Source organism: Salmo salar, chromosome 16 (assembly GCF_965601325.2).
Source record: "Salmo salar chromosome 16, fSalSal1, whole genome shotgun sequence".
Taxonomy (NCBI): Eukaryota; Metazoa; Chordata; class Actinopteri; order Salmoniformes; family Salmonidae; genus Salmo; species Salmo salar.
Window position 1 is genome coordinate 14,633,558 of NC_138306.1, and position 8,956 is coordinate 14,642,513.

The following is an 8,956-nucleotide window of genomic DNA, read 5'->3' on the forward strand; positions in this document are numbered from 1 at the left end:
ACAACAAAATGGTGTTGGCAAATACCGGTGAACAGCTGATTGGCCAACTTAGCCAATGAGACATCTCGGCCAAAGTATGTGAGGTCACCTCATACGAGGAAATCGCAAGCATCCCAAGCAAGTTTTTAAAGTGTTTTTTTCCCTGTAATTTATGCTTTGGCCACAAACACAAGAAAAGGATGAGTCACGGCCAACATTCCCTAACTAGCAATGCTAACCTAGCCATGCTAGCTTTGTCCAGCGTGGCTTATCAGGTGGTTACTAGCAACAAAATAGCATGCTAGGTAGTCAGGGCCAGCTCCAGGCATGAGCCACATAAGCGGTTACTTAGGGCCCCTCTCAACTTACTATTGAGAGTAAAAATACACCAGGTGCAATTTTGAAATGTGGTTGTGCATCAACAGTTTCTCTCGTTATGACAGTCACTCAATTAGCTGACAATTAGCCATGTCAATTTTTAGACCGGTAGTTAGTCTAGCCAGCTATCATTTGTTTTGTATTTGTGTTTAACACACAGATGTGTTTTAATTTGTAATTTGTCGGGAAACATTTTCTTAAGTAAGTATATTTGAGTTATGTAATATATACACACAACATGAACAAAAGTATGTGGACACCTGCTTGTCGAACATCTCATTCCAAAATCATGGGCATTAATATGGAGTTGGTCCCCACTTTGCTGCTATAACAGCCTCCACTCTTCTGGGAAGGCTTTCCACTAGATGTTGGAACATCACTGCGTGGCTTTGTATCCATTCAGCCACAAGAGCATTAGTGAGGACAGGCACTGATGTTGGGTGATTAGGCCTGGCTCGCAGTCGACGTTCCAATTCATCCCAAAGGTGTTCGATGGGGTTGAGCTCAGGGCTCTGTGCAGGCCAGTCAAGTTCTTCTACACCGATCTCGACAAACCATTTCTGTATGGACCTCGCTTTGTGCACGGGGGGCATTGTCATGCTGAAACAGGAAAGGGCCTTCCCCAAACTGTTGCCACAAAGTTGGAAGCACAGAATCGTCTAGAATGTCAACATATGCTGTAGTGTTAAAATTTCCCTTAGCTGGAACTAAGGCGCCTAGCCCGAACCATGAAAACAGCCCCAGATCATTATTGCTCCTCCACCAGACTTTACAGTTGGCACTATGCATTAGGGCAGGTAGCGTTCTCCTTCCACCCACCAAACCCAGATTCATCCGTCGGACTGCCAGATGGTGAAGCGTGATTCATCACTACAGAGAACGCATTTCCACTGCACCAGAGGCCAATGGTGGCGAGCTTTACACCCCTCCAGCCGATGCTTGGCATTGTGCATGGTGATCTTAAGCTTGTGTGCGGCTGCTCGGCCATGGAAACCCATTTCATGAAGCTCCTGACGAACAGTTCTTGTGCTGATGTTACTTCCATAGGCAGTTTGGAACTCGACAATGAGTGTTGCAACCAAGGACAGATGATTTTTACGCGCTACAGCACTCGGCGGTCCCAATCTGTGAGCTTTATGTAGACTACCACTTCTCGGCTGAGCCGTTGTTGCTCCTAGACGTTTCCACTTCACAATAACAGCACTTACAGTTGACCGGGGCAGCTCTAGCAGGGCAAAAAGTTGACGAACTAGCTTGTTGGAAAGGTGGCATTCGCTTTTATGTAAAGAAAGTTAAGGACGCAATCCAGTGCTCTCACAGATATTAACCTATTTTCAAAAATTCTGTCGTCCCGTCTCGGGTTTGTTAAAAATCAATTATTCTCACATAACCTCCGTCGTCTATTATATCTTACATGCTTCATCAGAAACCAAAGCTCCTTGATGCAGTTATACATCTTGATGCAGAAAAAGCTTTTGATAGACTAGAAAGGTCATATCTTTGGTTGGTTTCTGAACATATGGGACTCGGCTCCAATTTAATTCATATGATTAAAATACTATATACCAATCCCTCAGCCATACTAATGTTGTGGAAATTACCACCAGGGACACCAGAAGTCAATCTTAAATGAATCATTCTTTATTAACAGCAAGCTGGAGAGGTTACAGTCAAACTTAGATGCATAAAGTACTGGTCTGAAGTGAGCTTCTATGGGGAAGTCCCGTTAGTTCTCTTATATACTGCTTACGCAGACAAGCTACATAGGCATGGTTCATAGGGTTGGTTCCTGCATGTGTCTGGCACCGTCTCCTATCTTAACTTATAGAACACATTCTGGGGGTTCTGCCAAAAGGTCTGAGGAGGGAGCGTCTCCCCTTAATACCTCTACCCAGCACCTACAGGAACTCATGACTTTATGAGACAAGATGTACAGTTCAAGGCTGTCTCCAGACAATCCATTTTCCTCCACATTCCCTACTCCCTAAATTTAATGAGACCGACACCTTCAAACCCTTCATTCTGGGTTATACAATCGAATTAGTATGGTAATACTATCATCATAATAAAGGTTATACTTCTATTGATGGGAGTGAATTTATAAAAAAAATAGACATACACAGCATGTTAATAACACAATTAGGCAAACTAAGCAAAAAAACACATGCTGCAGCAGCCCATTTGGCAATTTGGGAACGCCAACTTCCAGGGATTCCAACCAAGTTGCTGTGGCAATGTATTCGGCGAGATCAGTCATATCAGAAGAGTGACCTAGTACAAAAGTTCAACATTCATCGACAATGATTGCACAAGTGTCCCCTTGACCTGCCAAAAGATAGCCAGGGCCAATTTATGCAATTATTTTATTTCCCCATTCAATTGTTCCAGGGCACTTCAAGTAGCATTGCCAATTTTCTCTATGTCATGAATTAGGTCTAGGGCACATGCAACTCCATACCCAGGGAAAAACACACCAATGTACCTGGAGGTATGTGCCTAAGTGTGAGTGATGTCAGCTACAGACCTCTTATTTCTTCTCATTCCAGGAGGTTTGTAGTCTCTTAAACGGAGCCTTCAGATCTTCTCATCGTTTGGAACGGTTCTCATAGCTGTCACCACAAACCCAACAGAACAAGCATTTGATCCATTAAGATTCATAATACATTGTCGATCATAGTCTTAAAATACATTTTTCCTGCCAATGCTATAGTGAAGTTCACCACCTTAACTTCTGGGCCACTCCAGGTCTGCGTTTGTCCCTTTGGTTCAGGACTCCTTCTACGATTACCATCTTCTAGGCCACTACTCCGGGCCTGCGTTGGTTCCTTTGGCTCTGGACTTCTCACCCTTATAGAAACATTGTATCTCAGAGACAGGTCCCCTTTGTACTTTGCCTCCGGCCACATATACACTTGCTTATAAATCATTCCATCTAACCCATAACACATTAATTGGTCCACTTATATAGTTATAAACATACTAAAAACTTGCTCAAGTCAATTAGTTAATTACAAAAAATGTCAGTTTCCAACAATCCCTCATCTGGAACAATGATCACTCACATGTTCCACACCACCACCCGGGGAGGGTCAATGTCCATAACAAAGTTAAATATCCTCTGCAGCGGGAGGTGATTGGCTTAGGTTGTCCTGCCCACATCATTCATAACATGGCCAGAACAGCTTTGGATATGATTCCCCATGATGTTGAGTACCTGCTCACAAAGATATTTTAATATTTTTACCGTCAGAGTAGAAAGACTGAAGAGTTTTTGTGAGTTTGTTGGCCAGGACTACCATAACATTTTCGGACTCAGCAATGTTCGCTGGATGTCCATGTTCCCTGCTCTAGAAAGAGTGCTGAAAATGTATGTGCCATTGAAATCCTTTTTTCTATCTGAAGACAAATGCCCTGTTGTCCTGCGAACAATGTTCGAAGATCCACTGACTGAACTTTGGCTGGCCTTTGTCCATGAAACCTGACCGTATTCAGTGACACGATCAAGATGCTTGAAGGCCAGGACCGCTGTGCTGTGGAGTCACCTGCAATTCTGAGAAACGTTGAGGCAAAATTGACTGCAAGACGTGATGACAACTTCATTCCAGTTTTGGTCAGAGGACTTCTGAGAGAGCTAGAGGAAAATGAAGCAATGTCTAAAGAGAGCTTTCTCAAAACATCCCAATCATTCTTCACTATGGCTGTGAACTACTTGCAAGCATGGGGAAAGCACACAGATAATCTAAAATATTTACATTGTCTCCTTTTAAAAAGGCAACATCAGCGTGAAGAGATCTAGAAGGCAGCAGGACAAATGCCCCAATGTGACCATCAATGAGGATGCATTGTTAGGTTACCGGCCTGCAAGAGATCCTGAAGGGGGAATCGCTTGAAGAATGGAAAACATCTGAGACACGGTAGTTACCCACTTCAAAGAGAATGACATCCCACACACTAACCTGGCTAGATTAGTGTCTGTTGTCATGTACTTACCTGGAAGTAATGCACTAGTCAAGAGAGGGTTCTCCCAAATGAATGATATATGGACAGCAGCAAGAAATAGGTTCACTGTTCCTACCATCAAGGCCATGCTTATTGTGAAGACAAACCTCAACCTCCCCCGTCCAGGAGTTCATGGAGAAGCTGGCCAAAGACAGAGCAATCCTGAAAAAGATACATTCTTCTGAGAAATATACAGATTAGGTTGGTATAAGTATACTATGTAGTTACCAATCTCATCATCATCTTATTTCTTTATTATGTTGTTAAGTATTTCACATATACTAATTGTCTCTGTTTTTTCAATTTTGCTCATGTTCTCTTCTGCTCTTATTCTACCCAGACTACCGAATAGCTGTTCAGATCGGATAGGTCTGTCTTGTCTGTAGTGTTTCTGTAATATGCAGTACCTTGTAAAAGTATTCATCCGCCTTGGCGTTTTGCCTATTTTATTGCATTACAACCTGACATTTAAATGGATTTTATTTAGATTTCATGTAATGGACATACACAAAATAATCCAATTTGGTGAAGTGAAATGAAAAATGACTTGTTTAAAAAAATTCAGCAAAAAAATACATGGAAAAGTGGTGCTTGCGTATGTATTCACCACCTTTGCTATGAAGCCCCTAAATAAGATCTGGTGCAGCCAATTACCTTCATAAGTCACATAATTAGTTAAATAAAGTACACCTGTGTTCAATCTAAGTGTCACATGATCTGTCACATGATCTCAGTATATATACACCTGTTCTGAAAGGCCCCAGAGTCTGCAACACCACTAACCAAGGGGCATCACCAAGCAAGCGGCACCATGAAGACCAAGGAGCTCTCCAAACAGGTCAAGGACAAAGTTGTGGAGAAGTACAGATCATTGTTGGGTTATAAAAAAAATATCTGAAATTTTGAACATCCCACGGAGCACCATTTGATCCATTATTAAAAAATGGAAAGAATATGGTACCACACCAAACCTGCCATTAGACCAGGCAAGGAGGGCATTAATCAGAGAGGCAACAAAGAGACCAAAGATAACCCCGAAGGAGCTGCAAAGCTCCACAGCAGAGATTGGAGTATATGTCTATTGAACAGAGCTGGGCTTTACAGAAGAGTGGCCATTGCTTAAAGAAAGAAATAAGCAAACATGTTTGGTGTTCGCCAAAAGGCATGTGGGAGACTCCCCAAACATATGGAAGAAGGTACTCTGGTCAGATGAGACTAAAATGTAGCTTTTTGGCCATCAAGGAAAACACTATGTCTGGCGCAAACCCAACACCTCTCATCACCCCGAGAAGACCATCCCCACAGTGAAGCATGGTGGTGGCAGCATCATGTTGTGGGGATATTTTTCATTGGCAGGGACTAGGAAACTGGTCAGAATTGAAGGAATGATGGATGGCGCTAAATACAGGGAAATTCTTGAGGGAAACCTGTTTCAGTCTTTCCAAGATTTTTGACTGGGACGGAGATTCACCTTCCAGCTGGACAATGATCCTAAGCATACTGCTAAAGCAACACTCGAGTGGTTTAAGGGGAAACATTTAAATGTCTTGTAATGGCCTAATCAAAGCCCAGACATCAATCCAATTGAGAATCTGTGGTATGACATAAAGATTGCGGTACACCAGCGAAACCCATCCAACTTGAAGGAGCTGGAGCACTTTTGCCTTGAAGAATGGGCAAAAAACCCAGCAGCTAGATGTGCCAAGCTTATAGAGACATACCCCAAGAGACTTGTAGCTGTAATTGCTGCAAAACATGGCTCTACAAAGTATTGACTTTTTTTGGGGGGGGGGGGGGGGGTGAATAGTTATGCACGCTCAAGTTCTGTTTTTTTGTCTTACTTCTTGTTTGTTTCACAATAAAAAAAAGGTGGTAGGCATGTTGTGTAAATCAAATGATACAAACCCCCCCAAAAATCAAGGCAACAAAATAGTAAACATGCCAAGGGGGGTGAATACTTTCACAAGCCACTGTAGTTGTTTTCTCTGTCTGTCTATCACAGTGAGCCTGTTAGACTAAATACATGAAACCGGAATTGTCCCCCTTTTTAATTTCATAAATAATAACATTGGATATTTGAATGATATATTGACCGCCGAACTGGAAATGTCCCCGGTTTTTATTTCAGAAATCTGGTCACTTTAGGTTAAGTGTGCCTTGAATTCTAAATAAATCACCAACAGTGTCACCAGCAAAGCACCCCACACCATCACACCTCGTCCTCCATGCGTCACTGTGGGAACCACACATGTGGAGATCATCCATTCACCTACTCTGCGTCTCACAAAGACATGGCGGTTGGAACCAATAATCTCAAATTTGGACTCATCAGACCAAAGGATAGATTTCCACCGGTCTAATGTCCATTGCTCCTGTTTCTTGGCCCAAGCAAGTCTCTTCTTATTATTGGTGTCCTTTAGTAGTGGTTTCTTTGCAGCAATTCAACCATGAAGGCCTGATTCACACCTCCTCTGAACAGTTGATGCTGAGATGTGTCTGTTACTTGAACTCTGCATTTATTTGGGCTGCAATTTCTGAGGCTGGTAACTCTAATGAACTTTTATAGCAGTCCTCATGAGAGCCAGTTTCATCATAGTGCTTGATGGTTTTTGCAACTGCATTTGAAGAAATGTTCAAAGTTCTTGAAATGTTCCTGATTGACTGACCTTCATGTCTTAAAGTAATGATGGACTGTTTCTCTCTGCTTATTTGAGCTGTTCTTGCCATAATATGGACTTGGTCTTTTACCAAATAGGGCTATCTTCTGTATATCACCCCTACCCTGTTACAACACAACACAACTGACACAAGAGCAAATAGATTTATTAGAATAAGAATTTGAAATAAATGACATCCAAGCTTTGATACACGGATCAAAGCATCTTTACTACATTTTAGTCAAATCAATTTCTAAAGTGTCACAGAGATTTCAATCAAGCTGGTGACAAGAAAGTTATATATGAGAAACATCAGATTTCTTCTAATAATCAACAACACTTTTACATGTGTTTTTCATCAAAACAGCTGTCAACGCACTATGGGAAGGTGTTCAGCCTCTACTTCGAGGCAGACCTTCTGTGATCATCAATGGAACAAAGGCTATGAGGGAAGAATTGGTGACCAGAGCTGTAGATTTTGCTGGGTGACCCAATGGGCTCTTCCTACTCAGCCAAATCACACAAGGCAAAGGTGTTAGCACAACAAATGACCTCATCTAGATAATGTTACTGTAACTAAAACAATGCAACAGTCAGGTAGCACCCCTGGATGGGATTGTCTCAACTAGGCGACTCAAATGGAAAAGCTGTTACTTTTTAATAGGCAAGCCATATGACATGACACAGCATATTTGCAATATTTGCAGTTTCAGGAGTCATCATGATGAACTATGGACCTAGCTGGAGAGATCACTGTTGCTTTGCCCTGATGATTCTGAGAAACGTTGGTCTGGGAAAGCAGTCCAGGTTGGAGAGGATTCTAGAGTAGGTACACTACATGGCCAAGTATGTGGATAGCCCTTCAAATGAGTCATTTCGGCTATTTCAGCCACATCCATTGCTGACAGGTGTATAAAATCGAGCACACAGCCATGCAATCGCCATAGACAAACATTGTCAGTAGAATGGTCTTACTGAAGAGCTCAGTGACTTTCAACATGGCACCGTCATAGAATGCCACATTTCCAATGTGTAGGAGCAACAATGGCTCAGCCTTGAAGTGGTTGGCCACAAGCTCACAGAACAGGATCACCGATTGCTGAAGCATGTAACAATCGCCTGTCCTTTGTTGCAACACTCACTACCGAGTTACAAACTGTCTCTGGAAGCATCGTCAGCACAAGAACTGTTCATCGGGAGCTACATAAAATTAGTTTCCATGGCCGAGCAGCTGCACACAAACCTAAGATCACCATGCGCAATGTCAAGCGTTGGCTGGAGTGGTGTAAAGCTTGCCACCATTGGACTCTGGTGCAGTGGAAACGCATTCTCTGGAGTGATGAATCACGCTTCACCATCTGGAAGTCTGACGGATGAATCTGGGTTTGGCGGATGCCAGGAGAACACTACCTTCCCCAATGCATAGTGCCAACTGTAAAGTTTGGTGGAGGAGCAATAATGGTCTGGGGCTGTTTTCATGGTTCGGGCTAGGCTCCTTAGTTCCAGTTAAGTGAAATCTTAACCCTACAGCATACAATGACATTCTAGACGACTCTGTTCTTCCAACGTTGTGGCAACAGTTTGGGGAAGGCCCTTTCCTGTTTCAGCATGACAATGCCCCCGTGCACAAAGCGAGGTCCATACAGAAATGGTTTGTCGAGATCGGTGTGGAAGAACATGACTGGCCTGCACAGAGCCCTGAGCTCAACCATATCGAACACCTTTGGGATGAATTGGAACGCCGACTGCGAGCCAGGCCTAATCGCCCAACATCAGTGCCTGACCTCACTAATGCTCTTGTTGCTGAATGGAAGCAAATCCCCTCAGCAAATGTTCCAACATCTAGTGGAAAGCCTTCCCAGAAGAGTGGAGGCTGTTATAGCAGCAAAGGGGGGGACCAACTATGTATTAATTCCCATGATTTTGGAATGAGATGTTCGACG

General features: G+C 42.9%; 1 long non-coding RNA gene across 1 annotated transcript; it reads right to left on the bottom strand.

The window, feature by feature from the left end:
- Window positions 1-1,982: 1,982 nt before the first annotated feature.
- On the bottom strand, window positions 1,983-3,416 carry LOC106573202 (uncharacterized). The gene is made up of 3 exons (XR_001321284.3): window positions 3,081-3,416; window positions 2,882-2,966; window positions 1,983-2,628 (listed from the first exon to the last, which is right to left on the bottom strand). It is a non-coding gene; the product is annotated as an uncharacterized LOC106573202 (long non-coding RNA).
- Window positions 3,417-8,956: the final 5,540 nt, after the last annotated feature.